This window comes from Mastigoproctus giganteus, chromosome 7 (genome assembly GCF_048544385.1).
Source record: "Mastigoproctus giganteus isolate SK-2022 chromosome 7, ASM4854438v1, whole genome shotgun sequence".
Classification (NCBI taxonomy): domain Eukaryota; kingdom Metazoa; phylum Arthropoda; class Arachnida; order Uropygi; family Thelyphonidae; genus Mastigoproctus; species Mastigoproctus giganteus.
Genome location: NC_143581.1, coordinates 232,632,360 through 232,655,718, shown reverse-complemented (window position 1 = coordinate 232,655,718; position 23,359 = coordinate 232,632,360). Strand labels below are relative to the sequence as shown.

Genomic DNA, 23,359 nt, shown 5'->3' with positions numbered 1-23,359 from the left:
TTATGGTTACCATGGTTACGATCACAAAGTCAAGCCAGAACTGCTGTACCGGACCAGTTTTGTCATTCTTAATTACTTCGTGTTATATTTCATTTGTTTAACTTTGTACTTGATATTTAATGCGCAGTTTGTAAAGGGTGTTCGAACAACTTTGCAGATATTTTTAATTGAAAATAGGTATGAATACCCATCAGTGCTCTCCTCTGTTTAATCTCTCATTACACCAGTGCATGTAGAAACTCAATCGTGAATAGACTTTGTTTTCAGATGCCCTTCCGGTTCGTTATGGACGTAAACTAGGTTAAGAAATCGCCGAAGAATCTTAGACGTTCCGAGGAGCTTCAGGTGAAGCAGTATCGTTAGTACATTGCTTTTCCAAGGAGATTTTTTAATCGTTCGAGCACGAATCTTAAAACGGGGAAATTGATGAACACAGAAGCAGTGGTGAACAAAGTCTGACGGATGGCAGTTGGCCGATATACGTATCACGCCTGTGGATTCTTAATGAAAATAGTACCAAACTTTTTAAGGCAGACGGTGCAGCGGGATTCACGTCAATCTGTGTTAGAAAGATAAGTTGTGGCTTTTTTTTATGATTAGATTTAAAAAACAAATAAGGGGGAACTTCTTCTTACTATACTCATAAGTTTCAGAGGCTAGCTGTTAGGACTGAGGTTTATAAAACTTGCATGACATTACTCAGAAACCAAGCTTATATAGCAACAGTCACAAAAAAAAAAAAAAAAAAACACCTCCCATTTCACCCATCCAGTCACTCCAAACGTTTGTCTAGTTCCTCCTTAAATTTATTTAACCTATCAACTTCCACAACGACAGATGGAAGTCTGTTCCAGTAATGAACCACCCGCTGGCTAAAGGCGAATGTCTGCACATCTGTTCTACAATTGTCTTTCCTCATTTTGAATTTTTACCCTCAGGTGAATAATCTGAGCAAGAGGAAGAATCCTCAAACCATTCAAGGCCTTATACACCTCAAATAGATCACTTCGCAGGTGCATAGTCTCCAGAAGCTGAAATTTGCAGAACTTTAAGCCTTTTTTGGTAACACCAACCCTTTGTTCCACTCACCAGTCTCGTTGCTCTTCTCTGTACTCGTTCCAGCAGCTCTACATCTTTCCTAAAATGAGGCCTCCAACTTATGTACATTACTCAAGGTGTGGCCTGACCATTGCCTTATACAAGGGGACAATCACCCCCTTATCCCTGCTAGCAAAATTCCTGTATGTCATTGACAAGGCACCATGAGCTACTCTTGCAGCCTGTCTGCACTCTCAGAACACTTCATATCTGACTGCCCAATTACCCCAGGTCATTTTAATTCTCCGCTACCCTGAATGTAGTACCACCCAGTTGATACTTTACTCTGGGATTACTGCTACCCATATGCAGCACTTTGCATTTGTCAATGTTAAACTTCAGTTACTACCTCTCGGCGCATCTGCTCAACTTTTCCAGATCCTTTTGCAGTAGCGAACTATCATTACTATCATTAACAACCCTGTCATCCTTCGTATCGTCTGCTAACTTAGGCATTAATCCTGATATACCTTCATCAGTATCATTGGTGAATACCGAAAACAACAATGGGCCCAACACCGAACCCTGGTGACTCCACTAATAACATTAGTCCACGAAGATCAATGTCCATTGATAACCAACCTCAGTCTTCTACCACTCCACCATCCTTTTATCCAATGTAGCAACTTGCTCTTAATGCCATACTATTCCAATTTGTACAGAAGTCTTCCTTGTGCCACAGTATCGAAAGCTTTCATAAAATCCAAGTATATGATATCAAAATTATTTTTTGCATCCAGTTCCTTTGCGACCATATCATAGTATCCAATAAAATTTTTCAGACAAAATTTCCCCTAACAAACCCATGCTGTGTCTGAATTATAACTGCAGTCTTGTCTAGATGATCCTGCATCACTTCCTTAACCAGTGCCTCCATTAATTTCCCTGGAACAGAAGTTAGAATAACAGGTCTGTAATTACTCATGTTACACTTTAATCCCCCTTTGTAAATTAGGGACACATTTGCACATCTCCGGTCTATGGAAGCTTTCATAATTATGGATAAGGGTTTGCTTGGTTCCTTTAATATAACCAGATAGATCCCATGCACCCCAGGTGCCTTTCTTATGTTCAATGTCAATAATTCCTCCTCCATTTTACTCTCAGTTATTACAAAATCATATAGCTCCGTGCCAGAGTTTGATAAGCTTCTGGCCTCCATTTCCCTACAGACCTCGTGTGTGAATGTAGATGCAGAATACTCATTTAATTTGTCAGCTCCCTCGGCAGGTTCATCAACAATCGAACCTTCGATGTCAAGTGAAGCAATCTGATTCATCTCCTTCCTTCTAGAATTTGCATAAGTAAAGAAGTCCTTGTTGTTTTTCTTTGCATCCTTTGCCAAAGATTTCTCATAATCTGCCTTTGTTTGCCTAACTTCCTTTGTTACTTGATTATAGACTAGCTGATATCTACCATAGGCATTTGTGTCTTCTGATAATAATGCATCCGATGCATTTTTCTTCTCTACCACGAGCGCATTTGGTCATCTGTCGTCCATTTAGGCCTAAACCTTGAACAGTATTTCTTAGTTGGTATGAAAAGTGTGGTGTTAGTAGTAAACAATAAACATGTTTTTCCTACTGGTAAATGGAGCAGACAGTTGAAGTTAAGCATCAAGATTAGACTGAACTGCTTCAGGAGATTATTGAGAATGTAACAAATTACAATACCTTCTGCTAAGATTTCTTTATTTCGCTTTACTGTGAGTGGGCATAAACAGTTAACTGCATTCTAGGTTATAATCGTTTGTGTGTAAGATTACATAATAGTAAAATCTGAAGAACACTCTCTGTATCTCATCTTATAATTTCATATTTCAGCTATCCCTGTATTCCACTGGTGAATTGGTGGTAAATAAGACTGTCAACAAACTGTACATCTGGCCCTTAACATCCAATCTCAGAAACTGGACCTTGAGGATAGGAACTGAAAATTTATTGATATTCGCAGTTTCTTGGAGAACTGTTTGAGTAAAGCATTCTTAAGGAAGAAATAGTAGCCTGCGTCTACTATTCGAAATATTGAAATTCCTACGCCTTTCTTCTCAAAGGGACCTTAACAATAACTTAATAAAATCGTCGTTCCATCTTTTTCTTCGTCTTTGAAGTCTTTCTGTGTTCTTAAGAAAAAAAACACCAATTTGACAAGAGTTTGTTCACTGAACAATTAATAAAGGAATCAGGATTAAATAAATTCTGTTTCTCAGAAATATTAGAAACATTTACAAAAATGTTGCCTCCAGGTGGAAATGTATAGCCATTTTCCTTAACAGTAATCCAAGCAAGAAAAATCCTATCGACTGAAGCCATGAAAAATGTAATTGTGTGTGTTTGTTCCTTAAGTGTCCAGCTGTTTTGGTGTATCTGTTACTACATTACTTTCCAAATTTTCCATGCATAAAACCTGTTCAAACAACTCGTTTTCATATACACTGTCTCGGACCTGACTACTCGGATACAATTTGCATTTAACAGAAAAGGGCAAATATACATTTTGCATCAATATATTTACATTCAGATAAAACAAAGTGCATGGTTGAAACTACTCATTCGGAATCCAACTGCTTCTGCAAAAACGATATCTGTAATAATTAAAAGTTACTGTGGCCACCGTAAAATAACAGATTCACGTTATACTTTAACAGTAGAATGTCTTTAGCAAAATAAGAAACATTAAAGTCCTGAAACAGTTTAATTTTCAACAACGATAATTTCTTTGAAGTCTGTTTTTCTTTGATGTGGTCCGCCTACAGCCATCTACAAAGGGGTGTCCGATGACGAAAACGCAGATTCTCGAGCGAGCAGATGTTTTTAAAAGCATAAAGGCCTTCTAACGACATAACACTCTAACTTAAACTGTAAACAAGGGCCAAGAATTAATTACTTTTAGGGAGGAAATTTTAATGCAGATATATAGGAATCGTTTCCGCATCCTTCCAGAGAAGAGACGTTGAGATTTGACAAGGATCGCAGCAACTGACCTTGAAAGAGGACAAATTTCTTGGGGAGTGTGTAGCAATACTTCGTCTTCCCTGACAGTTTAGTTGGCACGATATATTGTTTGTCACTCGATCCGAGAGGTCTGCGTTCCTTGCTGTAGATGAAGGAATTTCTGAAGTCCTCTTCAATCGGAAGTGAGTTAAAACGCATTTCCACTGGCAAAAACAAAATACGGTTATCCGTGGCATGCTCCGGTGGTGTTGAACAATACTTCGAATTGTACAAGTGCAGTATTTATATTTATTGACTGATTGCTCAATGTTATGTTTCTTTTATAACTGTAAGTCCGCAAGGAACTCTTTAACCTGACAAATGAATTCGAAATGATGCGGGAAGGAATTCTGAACAATAGCACTGATTGATGCATTGACATACAACTTGATTAAGGCAATCGAATTGTACGTTAACCGTGATCTGGCTAAAGGAAAAATTCTATACAAGAAAGTGAACCTTCACTTTCCTCTGCAACTTGATTCTGAATTCTGGCTCGATTTCGTTACAAGATTTAACCGTAATCCTGTGCCAAACTCATATCTGGCTCTACCACCAGAGCCCACCGAGAAAAAGTGTTGACTATCATTCCGATCACAAAACAACAGGTGATCGTAGCCATCAATTCTCTACTTGCCTCGTCAACCACCGGTGATGATTGAGTTCCTGAATTCATGCTCAAATGCCTAAGTCCGTACATTATTCAGCCACTTTTAATTATCTTCAACCAAGTTACTCTAGAACCAGATTTTCCCACAGCAGTGGAAAAACTATCTTATCAAACCTTTAGCTAAAGTTCAGTCACCATCGCAACCTAAACACTACCGACCCATCTCCAACTCCTCCCTGCTGAAGCTCCTGGAGAAGGCCTTATTCCCCATCCTCACTAAGCAGATCTTGCCCAGTAATCCAACCCAAATTCACTACTCCTTTCAAACAGATGAACGATCACCAATCTGCTACCGACCACGAGTACTATCTTGTCAGCATTTGAGAAAAGGCAAGAACTAGCTGTTATTTAGACACTGATGCCGCCTCAATGTCTAAGTAACAGTCCAATTAAACCAACTTCTCACTCTCCTGGAATGTCACTTCCAGATCACTGGGAACATACTATACTTTCTCTCCTCTCTTCTGCATGAACAGAGTTATAAAGCTTCATACAGGAGATTGCACCCTTACTAGATCCGTCACTGCAGGAGTCCCACAAGGAGGGGGTGCTTTCGGGCCTTCTGTTTTCATCTATTACTGGCTGCACATTCTCGGTGTCTACTGAGCTATGCGGGTGATATCAAGATACTCACTCCCATCATCCCCAGTCAAGACCTAGATCTGGTAAAAGCGGAAATTAACAACACACTCACTGCAGTCACATCTTACCCCTGCCACTTTGGGCTCAAGGTCAATACTGCCAAGTCCGAATTCCTGGTATATTCACTGAAGCAAACTCCTTCAGTCGGCAACACCCTCATCCCAATTGTGTGCAGCCATCGTGATTTAGGCGTTGTTCGATTCCAAACTTCGATTTAACGCCCACTTAGACATGCTCCTCACACGTGCTTCATGACTCCGGTGGATAGCAAAACATCTACATATCACCGATAAAAAGACAACCGTGACGTACATAAGAACAGTTATCTTTCCACCTTTACTCTATGCTGCTGAGATTTGGGCCTCAGCGGCACCACCAATAAAGAAACCACTCTTTGCAACAGAATTCTGGCTCCTAAAGTGGGCCAACAGGAAGCACAACCTTCCAACTCTTATTCGCACCACGCAGCTTGCCGACTCTCTCGAGATTCCACGGCTTCCCACCTTAATCGACGACCAATGCCTCCTAGTAACAGTCAAGATGATAACAGTCATAATTGCAACACCTTCATGCCGGGATACCTGTGATTGGAGGATTCCCCCTGCTGCCCTTAGGGCCAATCCCGAGCTCTACCCGCGTTCAGCACGACTCCATCTCTCGGACAGGTTCCTCACTCAGCAGATGCTCAAGCAAACCCAGGCACTTGACGTCGACTTGAACAAATTCGCCGTTGACCGGACATACCAGAGAAAAATCGACTAGCAGGACTAATCAACATATGACTGATCTGTACCTTGGATCTGCTTCTGCCTGATTGAGCTGGTGCTCTTATCTCGATGTTTAGCCAGCTCGATCAGAACTGACTCTCGTGAGAAGTTCTCTCCTTTGTATTGAAATATGTTTTCATTTGTATAATTACCTTTTTTCATTTTGTAAATAATTGTTCGAGTATCCCGGAAGTATCGGGAGGCTATAAACCCCTGGGTTTATGGCCGTTAAGGGCAATAAAGATTATCTTTCTCTCTCTGATGGGCATTAGAGAAGCATAACAAAACGATGGCACAGATTTCGGTGTTCTTTGCCGTGTTTTGGTGGTGTCGGCGAGAAAGGCTTTAAATTATTGTGCAAAATATTTTCAAGTTGCTTCTTGTGCAGAAGTTTTTCGTTAGTTTTCTTTACCTTACGTAAGTCACGAAAACTCGGAAAGTTGAGCTTGCGGACGGAAGAGGTCTGTTTGAAAAATCCACCCGAAGCGGTGCCTTTCTTGAGGGGTGGATTTAACCGCGAGCAATTGTGTGCTTTATCATTTCAGTGAGAAGTTTTCCAAACCGTGCTCGGGTCGTTCAGTGTTGTCAGGGTTTCAGCAGTGACGTGGAGTTGATGTATCAAGTTTCGAAGGAATTTGAAACTTTCTCAGTCGTGATTCCTTTCTCGTTTGGTGCGGAGAGGGAGGACACAATTCATCAACGGAAAATTCATCGCGGGTCTTCCAGGAGCTATACTGAGGTGGGGTGGGGGGAATTCTCTATGAATGAGGGCCGAGGTAGCAACTGCACGTGACGATTATTGTGTGTGATGTCCTTGCCCAACTGTTAAGAGTGGAACACAGAGCATACACACGAACACCTTTTGTTCGCTACTCCTTATCTTGTGGGGGGTGGGAGGTTATTTTTGGTCCGCTTCACCTTCCACTTGTTCCATTAAGGCTTCGGGACAGACGATTAGCAGCTATCTGCTCGTTCCGGGTGGCCCGAGGTTAGCGCAATTAGTCTCTGCCACACTCCGCTAATCTCGCACGTGGAGGCAGGCAACAGGCTCGCGGGATGACGTTGGAGCGAGAAGAGGAAGCAGTTTTTCTGTGCGAGAAAGTTATTTGTTGGTGTCGAGCGTTGGTGTAATCACTTTGAACTCGTAAATTCTCCTAAGAATTTTTTCCTCCCTATTTTTTCACAGACATCAGAAGAACACTAGTTTATAGTTGCGATAAACCGTTGCGGACGCTGTTGTTGGGGTAATAATCTAATCATCTTTGGGATGGAAGGTTGTGGTTTACAGCAACACATTAATTTTCCAACTAGGAAGTATTTCTTCTTGCAGCTTCGATATTGGATGAAACAAGATGGGCAGAAAACTTCTCAAAAAGTGTCACGATGAAAAGAAATTGTAAAATATGAGCGTGGCAGCCTACAATAAAATCCGAGTAGAAGAGATGTGTGCCATATGCAAGAATGCAATACAAATATTTTTTTAATGAAGTGATTCTTTCCTTTGATCACTTTAGACAGTAATTTATATAAAAAAAGTAATAATAAAATAAAATGCCTGTTTAGATTCTGAAAGGTTACACAGGATCAAAGGAGTTTAATAATGTCTGATACTAATATTCGTGGTGTTTGTATTATTAGTTTAGTTTTGTAATTGTGAACATTTTGTCATTCATCAAATATCGTAATTAATTAATTTTGTGTTATTAATATAACAGTTAATATTTAGAAATAATGAATTACGAATAAACACACTCTCTGTGTATTAGATTGTTTACAGACTAATTAAAATGGTCGTTGGCACGTGTATGTCAGATGTAGTCTTCTATCTTTTTTTTTTTTAACTGGACAGTGGAAAAACCCTGGTCTATCATAGATTTAAATTAAATTAATCTATATTTTTGTAAATTAAATCAAACTAAATTAATCTGTATAAAAAATGTTCTCATCCAGCTTTCAGAACCTCCTCAGTAGCCGAGTGGTTAAGGACGAGGGTATAGAAGTACACGCGTTTCAGTGACTATAGTTCATGTGTGATTCACGTAACGACTTAATACAGTGATGTTCGTGTATTGTCTCTATAATGTGAAATCCTCTGATCTTTCGCTGTCTTTTCGGAGTATAAACAGAAAGTTTGTTTATTTCAACCTCTCTTTTTAGCAAGGCAATTCCAGGACAACACCATCGGTAACACTACATTTGGTAGTTAACCCCCAAATAGCCGCTTCTTCTGGTGAACACTCTCGAGCTCTTCACTCGAGTAAGGATTGAACTGGAAAGGCTCTGTGACGACAAGATCCACACGATACAAGGAGAGATTAACAGGTTTGGAACAGTAGTAGCAGATGAATATGCAACTAGTTGAGGACTTTCAGGAGGAGAGCAAATTTAACAAAGAGTTATACAGTACTGCTATGGTAAGAGCAGAAAGCAGAAGTTAAGGATAAGATAATGGATATGGAAGAGAAATTGAACGAATATAAGCAAAAGGTCAAAGCGAAAAAGACAAAAGATGGTGATACGGCCAAGTTTTACAGAATGATCTTGCAGGAGAGGAGTCAGATACTTCACCCTTTCATCACTATTATTATAATAGTGATGAAAATCAGGTTGTATATTGATGGAGGCATCTTGGGTAGGCGCCTCCGTAGCCAGGTGGGAAGGAGCAGCAGTGCGTAGCACATGCTTCTTGATTAGACCGGAGTTCGAGCCCGTCACCACCAAATACGGAGGATGCGGAAAAGTTCAGAGAATGACCACCGCATATTCCCGGAGCAATATGGCCTTAGTTGCTAATGCTCCTAAAAATCAAAATAACAAACAACATAACAACAAACATCTTGGGTATCCAAAAGCACTGGCTTCCTTGCGTAGAGTCCATTGGAATTGAGCAGCATTAACAATCCGGTTCGAAATGTTTTCATCCGTGGTCACAGATTAAACCATTACAAGAAGACCGTGGCCAGCTCTTCTTTTAATGGTTTCTGTCTCCTGAAACTGCTTCCATAAAAGAAAGAAAGAAAGGAGAAAAAAAAAAAAAAAACCCCCAAAACTATTATATTAGGGTCACCTGTAAAATCACTTTCAACTATCCATTCGTATTGTTTCTGTAAATTGCGCGTGTTCTCTGGTCGATTTGCCTGCTTTGCTGGACGAAAAACCCCGGGTTCCGGGGTTTTTCGTCCAGCAAAGCGAAAAAGACAAAAGATGTCTTTTTCGCTTTGCTGTCTTCTGTCTTTTTCGCTTCAACCCGGTTTGTCAACCGGGGTTTGGTTGAAGCTGGATTCAGTTACGTGAATGCACTTTTATGTAAAGAGAAAAAGACTTAATATCGACGAATATGGTGATCTAATAAGACTCACTCACAAATTTTCAGCGTAGTCATGCTCATGACTACGCTGAAAGCACTTACCTTGATGAGCATTAACTAATTATATTTTTCCGAATGCTGTTGGAATACATAACCTTTCCATTATTTATAAAATAGAGGAAAAGGCTTAGGAGAAAAGTAGGTTGGTTCCCCAGTGAATTTAGGATTTGCCTCTCCTCCAGGGCACTTTAGAACCAGTGATTTAGTGCTGACCATGTATGCGTGTAATGTGTGTCGTGCTTTACTTGTGAATATAGAGAACAAGGCACTGTACCTGTAACACATTCTCATCATGACACCCCTTGTGATAAAGTTGCACTCGCTAAAGTCCAGAGGAAACTTTTACCATTTTACTACGTTTTGGCTCATAAGACCAAAGCACTTGAGGGTTGAAGAGTCATCACGCTTCTGCTCTTGCCGATACCTCGCATTTCCTGTAACGTCGTCATTAAAATACAAACGGTGCCACAATCGACCTCTTATGATGACCTCTGACACCACTTCAGATGTTCGTAGTAGACGTGCGTTCACGTCTACTTCGGAATTATTTCGGGTGGCTCCGTTTTTATTCTCTGTCTAGAAACAAAAATTCCACTGAGTGATGGCAGACTGGAATGCTATGAGGCGAAAGACCTCAAAAGATTCGCATGCGACATTTCCAAAAATGTTCTCAGTCTGAATGTGTGAAAAAAACACGTGTTCATGAGACAGGTTCGCCCACCACTTGCTTTGGCTGATCAGCGAGTGGCATCTGGTTGTGTTCACTTGAAGTTTGTGCTGGGAGAGTGGGTCGGTTATACCAGTGACAATAATAACATTTTCTGGGATGCCGTCCCGCATGCATTCTCTCTCATACCACGCTTGGCTCAATGCTGTCTTTTGTCGACCAAATAGAGATGAGCCACGGGATGATCCTTAAATGTGTGCCCCCTACTGCGGTGCCCTGTGCGATTGCACAGGGCACCGCAGTAGCTGTTCACTGAGTTCTCCAAAAATACTAGTACTGTAGTAGCAACATTTGGATGCAATAGGTTATCTGGAAATTGTTTGCCACTTAGCGCCTCCCTTCATGGCTGCAGTGTATCCATCTACGAATTGTATAAGTCGACCTGAAGATTTTAGACAATTTTTTACTGCTTCAAATACTAGAATATACTGTTAATATATAATACTGTAGAATAATACATTGCTAATGATTAAAAATTAAATATTTCTTGTTTTGATGTAATCAAATAAGTGTGCATCAGTTTCCAGCATACAAATATACTAATTATTATTAATGGTAGAATCTCAAGACGGTATGAAAATTCACATAATTTTACATATGTTTTAAAATAGTCGTCGATCATATAAGGATTGTAAAATGGAATTTTTATTCTCTTATAGAGTGCTGTTTTTTCAAAATTTCTTTACATCAAGATGACCCCTATTATGATAATTTTAGTGGAAAGATATAATTTTTGAAGTACAGTAATAAATTTATAATCGGAAAGTGGTCGATATTCAGAGCGAAAGAATTCACTCGTAATATTAGGAATGCGAGGTCATTCGTATCAAAAGTAATTCTTCCATTAATTGGACTATTGTGCTGCGGTTTGTTCAATCACGTGTCATTCCACTCCTCATAAAGATTAAGTAATTAAGAATATTTGAACATTAGATGGATTTATCAAACGTCAAGCCCACATGTTTCTGAAATTAATTACATCACGTAATGCACTACAGAGTTATTCGGCATTTGATCGCTGCAAATTTTAACATGGAACTGGGCGCACAAGGATCAAACGCAGTATTTGGACCGTGTTCGAAATTCTTACAGAGAGGACTGCGAAGTGAAGTAGAATTAATTGGTCGATGGTAAATTTCGTTCAGTGGTGTAGAAAGAGTTCGGTTTTGGGTTTTCAAAAGAAATTTCAGAAAAAATGTATATATTATATTATCCGTTCCAAAGGTAACAACTGATTGTGGTACGCATGGTTTGGCAAATAGTTTTTTATTTACTCAAATTTAAGTGAACCATTTCACCCTATTGGGGTAGATTATTCTCGTGTTACAAGAAGTAAGAAGTTGTAAGAAGTTTTTGTCCATTACAAATATAGGTGGTCTCAGTTGCAGCGTCAGTGATGTCCATATCCACTTAGTCTGCTAAATCTCACATACCTTTTTCTGACAGAATCTCAGTTATCGGTTGATTCAATGTCGGAGTGATGGGTGCCCTCGTTGACAAGGAGGCTATCCAAGAGAACTGTGGTTATTTTATTCTTTTCATTCGAAAAGTGATAAGGCCAGACTTTCTGGGATTTTACTCTAAGCCAGTATCTTTGAGTTATGTCTCAAGGTCCGAAATGTGTCACATGGCAGTTTGCAAGATTATGTACAGCGTTTTGACTGTCTTGTCAAGTGACGAACATCTGGGGTTGTTTGGATACGAAATGAAATTATGTAGCGACATGAAGGGGTCGACGGCTACCGCAGAAAGAGATGTAGACAGAACACCTCTTTGAAGCAATTGTTCTCATGCATCACGAGGATTTCTTTTTCAGTAATTCTCTGTCTGCACAGTGGTTATAATCACTGTTCTTCCACACCGAGTGCAGAAAGGCTCGGTTCGAACTCCGTCGATGACGCAAAGAACTTTCATGGGCTTTTTTTTCACTAAGTGGCTTAGGTAGTTGGTCTCAGCTTGGACAGTGTGGTTGCCTTCTCTCCCTCCCCAAATCTCGGGTTTTTCGACCCAGCAAAACAGGTAAATTGACCATAGAACACGCAATTTATGGATATATTAAATTGGACAGAAGAGTTAGTTCTCGGGTGGCTCTAATGACATTTTTTTTTCAGTAATTTTCTAAAAAGCTTGAGAATGGGGCTTGATCTTTCAAGAATTATAAGTAGGGAATTGATGGAGATCTGCCATATACTGCGCTGAAGTCCTTTTGTCCTCGCTTGTTTAGAGTGCATTCGTTTCTACGAAAGGTCTCGAGGAGGTTTGTGGTGGTTGTAATTTTATGTAGTTTTATAGTGGTCTCGTTTTGGTTCTGCGCAGAGGCATCACTATTGTCTGTGAATTACGTGTATTCTATGCTTAGTTAGCCTTTTTTTTTTTTTGTGGATAAAAAACCCAACTCGTTTAGGTTCACATTTAGCAAAAAATCTGTTTCCAAAATGGAAACCCAGTGTTCGCCCGAGACCGAAGACTAAATTTAAAATGCATTGCTGCTGAAGGAAAATGATTTAATAAGTTGCTTAAAAGCACTCACATCCAGCTATTTTTGGCAAGAAAATAATAAAAAATAAGTAAAATAAAATCATCCCGAGAGGTTTTCGAATGTCCAGTACCTTTCTGTGCACAATACCGATTTATTTACTGATATACGTTACTAATCAACAATATTTTTCTTATTTATGGATACCAAGATGGCGTTGTTGGCAGCGTATTCCAGAGAATCGCCACCCGAAGTTAATATCGCCTGCTCCATGCTCTGACCCAGACTAATGTGGAATTATTAAAAGGCGCGCATCTCTGGTGAGAGAGTAGAGCCGTGTGTGAACTCTCGCTAACACGAATACTACATTAATTCTAGTATCGGGAGTGCTGGAGCGTGGCTGTTTCGTGCGGTGCAAACATGCATCACGTGGGATGGTCTGCCGGCCAACGAACTTTGACGATGGCAAACTGTGTTCGCCAAGTTACTGCGAACACTCGCAGCCGTTGCTACTTCGCCTAAAATTTCCTTTATGCCATTAAACAACTCACTTTGTAGTCGAGCACGCCACTTCGCGAAGGATGTCTTTGCTATAATGGTAAACCCTAAAATTGTCGCGTGGAAAAAGTTAGGGTTTTGCCTTTTTGAGTGAGACCTTCCATCCCTCAGTAGAGGGGTTACAGATATGCCAAACAATACCCATTCGATTTTCAAAACATTTCAGTTGTATCCAATTCCTGTTAGCATGACAATAGGAAGCCATTACGAAAGCGAATTAACTTTCGGTGAAGTGTGTTAAGCTCTTACACTGGTTTGTGCATCAGGAAATGTTTGCATTTTTCGCGGTTTGCATTTTGCATTCCGCCCATAATGCACTGCTGTTAACATTAGTGCGCGTGTTGACACACCACGCCGACGGTTTACTTAAAGAGAATTAATCAAATAAAACAAAGAGGAACTTCCACGCAAATTCAGACAAGGTCGTGGAGTATTGACACAAAATGCAAAAACTTTCGATTGCTGCAACGAACAGGAGGCGGTGGTGTTGCCACGGCAACTGCAGCCATCCACTTCGGTAATGGGATTTCGTTTGAGAACTGGAAACTTCGCAATAAGGCATACTTGATTTAGGTAGAGCCACTAGATGGCGCTTACAGTGTCTCCAACAGCTTCAAACTGAGTTCAGATCCGTGTGTGAGGGTGGGGGGGGTTAAAAGTCTGAATGACATCCGAAATTGTGGTTAGGACGATGGGAAGGCAGCGCCACGACCGTCAATGCCCTTGAAGTTTGGTGGTGAAAAAGGAAAGTAGAATATTTATCTCTTGCGCATGACCATTTGAAAAATAGAATAAAAAACTCGGGAAGTACGAGATTAATACAGCCACTGGCATGATGGGGGGATAGAGGAGAGGGGATCAAACGTTAGGCACCAAATAGGAAGGAAGGAAGATAAACGTCACTTATCAAACTCTGTCAGCGTCCTGTGATTGATGACTTCATCACCGCGAGACACATTGGCACATTTAAATAAATACGTGAGCACACGCAAGGTCCTCTTCAGTGTAGGAAGTTTAAAGCAGTTCCTCACCTTGGTGGATTTGAAAGGGCGGCAGCAGAGGGCACTGTTTTCAGTGATCTGGGTCTTGGGTAAAATACAAAAGCCTAACGGGGTTTATGTACTCTGAGGTTGCTTCGTTTGTTGTTAGATAAATTTGAAAAGAGGATACCATACCTTACTAGATCTACCTCAGATTAAGAAAATTTAATAATACAAGCTTCTGGCGATGAAAATATTCCATTGAAAGGATGAAAATTGTTTAAATTTGCAGAGTGTGGAGCTATTGGTGTAGCATTTCAGAGAAATTTACAGTGGTTGAAAAAATTATTCAATTGTTTTGGAAGTAACAAACTTGAATCCGAGACGTTGTTTACTATATGATTTACTAAAAGTTCCTTTTTAGGGACTGGGTAATCGTAGAGGACCACAGGGTGGGATTAACAACGGTAATTTATGGCGCTTGCCTGATTGTGAGACGTCAGCTCCGCCAGGTGTTTAGTGAAACACCTGCTTGCCACAAAACAGGTGAAATTTTGGTGAACCCCATTGCGCGTGCAGTCACGAAACCCGATTAGGCTGTCACGACTTTTGCTCCATTCTCAGCCCCGATCGGACGATAAAGCAAAATAGCTCCACGGCATTCACTTGCCACATCCGGACCTATGACATCATGCAGGATTGTGTGGGGGGAGGAAAGAAATTGCGGGATTACTATTAGTCTATTTATGACTTGTAAGGTGCGCCCCTCATACAGCTAACAGCTATCTGACAAGACTACAAATATTAGTCATAATTTCATAGATGCAGATACATTGGATTAAAACTATATCCTCTGGGATTTGCACTCGGTACTTGTATATTGTCACAGAATCCATCGAGGTAAATTTTTTTGTAAAATTGAGTGTGTTCTGTAGTCAGTTTGTCTGTTTTTCCAGACAAAAATATTCCTTGCGTTATGAGCGGGTTCGAACCAGGGCCTTTTCTAATCGGTGTGGGGTGACGGTGCTTATATGCACTGTGCTATCGTGAGGGCAACCTGTTGATGTTGCTGCTCAGATAGCTCCGAGTCTGGTTTATTCCAGCAATTTATGGTATTATAATATCTCCAGTCATTGGAGCGTCTAATCGGCCTGTGTCAATATATGCTTTGCAAGGGTTTGCAAGTCCTGCAGTTATTTGATGTTTCCGCGGGATTCGAAAAGCGGATCGCTGTAGATAATGTAAACGCCTTGCACGCGACTCGGTTCATCCACTTTGTTAATAAATCCCATAAATTTCTTTTGGTACGTTGAATCTACAGACGACTAAATTAGTGAAACATGTATTGGGGAAAGACCATTTTGGGCGTACAGTACGGACAATGAAGACACTTGACACCAGTCAGTTCCTTCTTTATCTCCCACGTAGCAGCATATGTTTTCGATTTGTGAATGGTCCTGAAACGTCAATCTATCATCCCAGGTGAGATCGAGGTCAATGTGCGATCTGACTTTGTTCACCTTCTTCCCACCTACATAGAGATCAAAGGAGGTCACTGCATTTCCCATTCTTCTTGGTTATCGACATTTGAATAGTTTTTCGCTGGATTGACTTCCAATCTGTGTTTATGAAATATTTTTCAGGTGGTCGTATTTGCGTGTTTCAATGCACATTTATCTCGGGCTTGAGGTGCAGATCTTCAGACGTTATGCAATACTTTGAAATGGGAAAAATTTGGAATGGGAAAACATGAGCGGCTCTAGGGCAGCCTCCAATTGGGTTGCAGGTAGAAAAACGTCACGTTACTAAACGCTTCTGTCTACGACATTCGTCCTCGTGGGTAGCACAATTGGTAGGATCACCCTTCTCTCCGCACCGGGTGGAAAAGACCGAGTTCGAATCCCGTCGATGATGGAATTTTTATAGGTCTTTTTCAAACGTGGCTGAGTTAGCCGGTCTCAGGCGAGGTAGCGTAGTTTTTACTCCCGGAAACTCGGGTTTTTCGTCCAACAACAAAAAAAAATCAACCTCAGAACACACGCAATTTACAGATAATATACACGGAGCAACATGGCTTTAGTTGCCATTGCTCCTAAAACCAAACAACAACATTCAGAGTGCAAATTACTGGGGACAACTAACAGGTGTCTGGGTCCAAGAAGTGGTTTTTCTTCTTGACAGAGTCTAACGACAAATAACGTGCTTAGTAAAATGAACAAGAGTGAAATTTTCACTGTTGTATAGGATTCCAGAACTGGGGGTTATAAATTCACAGTGCGGGGAAAGAGCTTTAGACTAGATTGTAGGAAGTTTTCTTTTAGCCTTTTAGTTTTCTTTAGCATATTGTATCAACAACAAGGCAATCAAAAAAGTTAGTACAGCCAAAAATTTAGGTATCTTTATTAAAGAATCATTTTCCTTTGATGTCCATGTCTCTAACATTGTGAAGGCAGCTAGCAAAAAAACTAGGTTTCCTGAAAAGAATTAACCGAGACTTCAATCAGTTGGCACTTTTCATCTTTCTTTACAAAATCTATGTTAGGCCAGCCCTAACATTGCTAAAGAGAGCAATCCAGTACGTTTGCTTTAAAAGTGGCCTTGAATACTATGAGAAATCTTACCAAGAGTGGTGTGTATTCTTTGGACTCGAAACGTTGGAAAAAAGAAGAGATAAAGCCGACTTACTCCTTCTTAACCAGCTGTTAAATGGTACCCTGAATTGCCCTCATCTCGTCTCACAAATAAACTTCAACGCTTCGACAAGAGCGTTAAGAAACCATCCACCTGCTGAAAACCATCCTATGCGAGAACAAATTACGGATACTACAACTTCTACAACAGGACTGCAAGATCAATGAACAAAGCAAATATTGAGATATTTTATGCCCCCGGACACTTCAAGAGGCAACTGAAATTGCTAACCTCGTCCGGTACCTGACTTAAAATAGACTCTTCTTTTAAGGTCTAAGACGCTGATTGGGTAATGTGTGTGAAGAAATACCAGTGCTCTGCCTGTTCACTTAAATAGGACGGATGAGTCCTACTTTTATTTATTTAGTTTATTTTATCTGTACATTTACTTTTTTCTTTACTTTGGGAAATGTATACTCCAAGCTTCTGCTTTGAAGCTATGTAATAATTCTTTGTAACTGCACCCTCAGGCACGTTGTTTGCTGTTTTTGTAGCTGTTAATAATATAATAATATAAAATGTAAGCGTGTTGTTGATTACTGGAATAAGTTTCCTCCTGGGTGATTGAGGCTGACAGCTTGAGGAAATTCAGAGATCAACTGGATGGTTATCTATCTGCGGTGGGAATCAAACAGATAGATTTTATTTTTTTATTTTTTATTTATTTTATTTTATTTTTTTGGCTGGTGCAGGAAAAGCCACGGCTTCCTTTGCACCATATGGCTAACATTTAATGTAGTAAAATTAAACAGATTTTGCTAAACTCTATGGAACAAGAGAAATCACGAATTCACTCCATTACTGGAGCTTAAAGGACTAACTACATTGATCTGTACCATGAGAATTCTAGAATGTGTTATCTGTGATATCTCTGATTATTACATTTATCTGCTTTGCAGTCATTACAGGAAATTACTGTATTTCTGTACTGACTTTTTAAAAAAAAAATCTGTATGATATAATGTTAATACAAGGCTGAATAATACAAGGTTGGTTGGAACCGCCTAATACAATAAATAAATAAATGTTCTTTGATCGTCTTCTCAGGTTCTGTAGAGAATAATTCCATACTTCTTTTGAAACGTTTCACGTCATTCCGGGTTTCATGTCCTTGGTAAAATAGTTCGTCAGCTATTCTGTTATATGCGTTGTCAATGCAAATTAAGACCATGTAAACTTATTTACTGAGATTAAGATAATCTACTGGAACAAAGGGGGAGATGTGAGAAAAGATTAGTTTATTTTTGTACAGTTGTAAAGCTTACATCATCTCACATCTAATACAGTAATACCCCGACTTACGCTACCCCGACTTACGCGAACTCGGAGTTACGCGGTTCTTGATTTTTTCGTTTGGCAACGCTGCCGCCCACTATCTTCAAGGTCGTTTTTCATATGTTATCGATATCCGGTGCGACGGCGGAGATTGAGAGCGAAAGATGAACAAAATTCAACTTTGCTGCTTTTATGTTTTTTATATCAGTGAAGGGGAAACACATTTCACCATAATAACGTAAAAACCAATACAATTCCAGCTATCGGTATAATCGCAAATGCAATTAGATCGAGTTTACTACCAGTTTATAACAGATTTCACTAGCAGAAACGCAACTGGATTTTTATTGTTTTATGGTAGTAACCCCTAGAAATGTGAGGTGTTAATAGTGTATCTCTGCCTTTATGGTGTTGTTTATTGAGTTGCTACATGCGCGCAGCTTTGTTTATGCGTATCAAGCGTGCTCCTCGTTTTGTAATTGTGCTTTATTCCCTAAAAATTAGTAAAATTTAAAAGGTGTGAAAAGGAAGCGTCCTGGTGAAGACACTGCAGATTCAGAGAGAAAAAGAAAAGCAATTATCGATAAACAGAGGCGGACTGGATCAAAAATTCTTACCCGGGAAAATTTATAGTGGCCTCACACTATGGTTTATGGCCAAAATCACACTGGCCCACCGGGGTTTCCCCGGTAAGGCTTATGGCCAGTCCGCCTCTGTCGATAGAGAAAAAATATGAAATTGTGAAACGCTTTGAGCGAAATGAAAGACCATGTGATATTGCACGTGCTACAGGCCTAAATGAAGCAACGGCGAAAAGCACATGACAATTGCAAACTTGACAGGTTGAAAATTGAAAAGATCTCAATTGTAAAGGGCTTAAAAATTTTAGAAAACATAGACTCCAACGAAGAACGCGTTATAGCTACAAAGCAAGGAATAAAAAAATTATTAGCTTGCTACGAAGAAATTCTGCGTGAAAAAAAGGAACGCGCTGTGTCGTCAGACGAATTTGTTAGATTTTATGAAGCCATCGACATCGAAATAACTTTTTAACGTAAGTCATTTGTTTTTTAATACATATTTTGTATTAATATGTATAAAGAACTGCAATTTTATTAATATTTTTCTTCTAAACTAGTGTTTTTGTTAGTCCTTGGTCCCAATTAAGCAAAATTTATATGTATTTATATGCAAAGTTGTACCCCGACTTACGCGAATTCGACTTACGCGATTTTCGTCGGACCCACCTATCGCGTAACTTCGGGGTATTACTGTACAATTATTTGCTAAAGTAATATGCTATAGGCCACGTTTCTGGATAAACTGCATGACCCAGTCATCAGGCCAAAATTGGAATTTAGTTTTTCAGATAGAACTAAACACGAATTCACTCTGTTGTCATAGAGACTGAACAGTTAAATAATTTCAGTTTCATAAGTGTCTCATATTGTCCATTCATTCCTTCAATCGGCGCACTGTCTCTTTGCGCCAGTATGCCGATTGAAGGAATGAATGGACAGTATGGTGGATGCGCAGGATAAAAAAAATATTGCGTATTAAGCACTGCGCATTCGGCAATGGTTGCTTTTCGAACAGCTTTTTTTTTTTTTTTTTGTTATCAGCATGTTAAATATATAGATAATGAAATATCAGTATTCTTTATTTTTATTAACAAAAAATTGGTGAAATTTTATTTCATTTTAATTTTTGTTTAAATACAGGAGAGAAAATTAGCAAAGTACATTTAAAAGACTTAAGTAAATATTACGTAGTAAAGTAGTTATTGCAGGGAAGTGAAAGTTAATTAATTATTTAATTTAATTTTCACTTATATTTATCAAAGAAAATTGAAATGTTTAATTAATTTAAGGAGAAACCAAATGCGTCTGAAATTTATCGCAATGCGTACAGTACCTAACTTATCTATTTTTTTTTTTTTTTTTTTTCCTCATCTTGTGAAGTTTCTTCATCTAACCCGTTTGTATAAACTGTAAGCAATGATTCAGGCTAATTTTTTATCACACAATCGTGTTTCATTAAAAAAAAAAAAAAAAAAAAAAATCCATCCGTTAGTTCCCTAGATTTATTTTTTACTTTTATTAAAAAATGCATTCCAGGAAAGATCCACTTGCAGTACCAATTAACGAGAAAGCGTGTAAAGTGGATAAGTTCCTTTGTACCTTGCATGTCCTATAAATTAAGAAATGTGATCGTTTGCATTTAAATCCTTCAAGAGCAGGGTTCTCAGCACGATGTTAGAGGGCGTACAGCAATAACTTTAGTTGAAATGAAAGTAGTACGGTTCGTTGTCACAGGCTCAAGTTATTTAATCTTAGTATTATGGATTACGTAATATGAAGACATTAAATAATTTCGTCACAAAAAAAAAATATTGTTGCCTAAGCTTTAGCAGATTTTCTGCTCACTGGATCCGGCATTCAAAAGGCTTGTTGTTGTTAGGTTTTTGAAGCATTAGTGACTAAAGCCATATGATATATATATATATATATATATATATATATATATATATTACTGTATGTAAATTGCGTGTGTTATGTCGTCGATTTTCTGTTTTCTGGACGAAAAACCAGAGTTTCTGGGAGAAAAAACCATGTTACCCTCGCCTGACGCCGAATAACTCAGCCACGTTGTGAAAAAGGCCCATAAAAATTCCTCTCGTCATCGACGGGAATCGAACCAGTCTTTTTTTCACCTGGTGTGGGGAGAACGGCGAATCTACCAATTGTGCTACCCACGAAGGGCCGAAAATCCTCTGAACGCGACACTGTGTTCAGTCTAACGCAAAGATGTCACGAAATCACTCATGCTACCTTGTAGTTAGCACATTTGGTATAATTAGCGTCCTCTCGACACAGGATAAAAAGATTTGAGTTCGAATCACATCAATGACGCGAGGAATTTTTATGGGTCTTTTTCACAACGTGGCCGAGTTATTCGGTCTCATTCGAGGGTAGCATGAATTTTTCTCCTGGAAACTCAGGTTTTTTTGTCCAGCAAACAGCAAATCGACCACAAAACACATGCAATTTACAGACATATTATATATGGCCAGTTGCTGATGCGCTTAAAACCCTACAACAACCAACTTGTGCAAAATGAATGCCTGGATGAAATGAGCAATAAACATGGTAATGAAATATGCGCACATCTTAGCCTTTAAGAGATAAAGATACATTACGGTGCAGTGGGGATGCTTACCTTCACGAGGGCTATGTGACTTCCCCCCACCACCACGCTCTCTTTATGCGAGGAAGTGTCTTTGATCAAGGATTTCTTACTCGGCTCCGCTCCGTCGCAGATGTGGGACTCCCTTTCACCCATCGCATTCGAAAGCCCAAGAAACTTCCTCCCGCTTGTAGGCTATACACGCGTGCTATTTGCCGAAGACGGAAGAATTAATTCGCTGTACTGTTGCGGGCCGAGATTCAAGGATAACCAGGAAACAGCCCGCGCAGGGCGGCAGTTGCCAAGGTCACGGCAGTTCGAGTGACGCATGAGGAGGGGGCCGACGAGGTCATGTATTGATTGTCCGAAGAAGGCAAACCTTTGCATTTTTTTTAAAAATTTAATCTTTATTATTATTGGTAGTAGTAATAGCAAATGATGCAAGAAAGCAAACTGATACAGCATCGGCCAAAAAAAAAGCCAACACTACATTTCACCTCTCTATCCCCTCTCCCCTCTAACAGTTTATGTAATTTTTCCCTGAATTTATTGAAACTACCCAAGTTCACAACACCAGATGGGAGTTTGTTCCAACAGTCCACCACTCGCTGGCCTTCAGCCAGCAGATGGTGGATTTTTGAGAGCATTATGGACATTCGGCAGGGATAGCTGGGAAATGGTGCATGTTGTGTAGCGAATTCAGACTCCTTTACAGAACTTTAAATGCGTACAATTAAGCGACTGTGCACTCGGTCCCCGAAAATACGTCCTCCGCTACACCCTAACTGGAGACCACCAACCTTTGCTGATATCCGTACAGTCTCTCGCAAATATGAAACTCAGGTTATTGCTTTGAATTTATCACTCTTTTATTATTATTATTATTACAGTAACTCCCCGACTTACGTAAGGGTTGCTTCCGCGGAAAGCACGTAAGTCGGGGAATTTCCCCCATGCTTGTGCAGCACTCGCAACTGTGCTCGCTGAATTGATTGAATCAAAAAAAGAAATGTTCGACGACCATGTAAATAGAATTATTTATTGTATTTATTCAATTTTTTTTATCTCATGTGCAGGAAAAATTATCAAAGCATGCAATTTAAAAAAAATTTCAAAATCATAAAATTACAAAAAAAAAAAAAAAAAAACAGATGGGAGAGAGGCCTAACGTCAGTAAGTTTTACCTCTCGAGCATCGTTGCCAGAATCGACCTCTTCAGTTGATAAGTACGCCACTGAGGAGGTTGAAGGCTGTGGAGATTTAGAAGGGGTCGGCCGCTTAACCTTACGAAAGAACATATTAGTGGATGACTGAACGGTGGCTTTTTTCTTTTCATCGTAGATTTCTTTGTAGCAAGCAAGCATATCATTCACCCCTCTTAACTTTTAAGAATCGTTCGCTGTCAGGATCCATCACCTCAAACCTCACCATTGCCGATGCAATTTCACGAAATTCCATTGCCATCTCTCTGGTGATGAAGCGTATCGGCTCCTCATTTGGTTCATCTTGAGCTTCGTCAGCATTTTCTTCTTTCACTATCGCTGCCTGTCAATAAGTTCTTCGTTAGATAATTCCTTCTCTTCTTCCTCTATTAACACCACCTCTTTGGCATCAACCTCCAACTGAAGTAGCTCTTCAACCATTACCTATTTTCTGTGGGCATATTTTCTTCCATGCGCCATTTAAACAACTTGGCGCCTCCGTAGCCAGGTGGGCAGGAGCAGCAGTGCGTAGCACACGCTTCTTGATTAGACCGAGGTTCGAGCCCGTGACCACAAATACGGAGGATGCGGAAAGGTCAGGGAATGACCACCGCATATCCCCGGAGCAATATGGCCTTAGTTGCTAATGTTCTTAAAAACCAAATAACAAACAAACAACAATTTAAACAACTTTTAGTAATTTCCGCTCTGGCCTTATTAATGTTTA

The 23,359-nt window shown here is 39.7% G+C and overlaps 1 protein-coding gene across 2 annotated transcripts in view; it reads right to left on the bottom strand.

Annotated features, from left to right (window-relative positions):
* Positions 1–23,359, bottom strand: part of LOC150083772 (chondroitin sulfate N-acetylgalactosaminyltransferase 2-like) — an 82,971-nt gene that overhangs the window by 25,499 nt on the left and 34,113 nt on the right. Inside the window, exon 1 of one of the 2 annotated variants that reach the window (XM_090378211.1) lies at positions 21,464–21,634. The exons of the other annotated variant lie outside the window; for it this stretch is intronic. The gene's annotated coding sequence lies outside the window, so the exon portion shown is untranslated. Of the gene's footprint in view, positions 1–21,463; positions 21,635–23,359 lie in introns of those variants that run through there. 2 annotated transcript variants of the gene reach the window in all.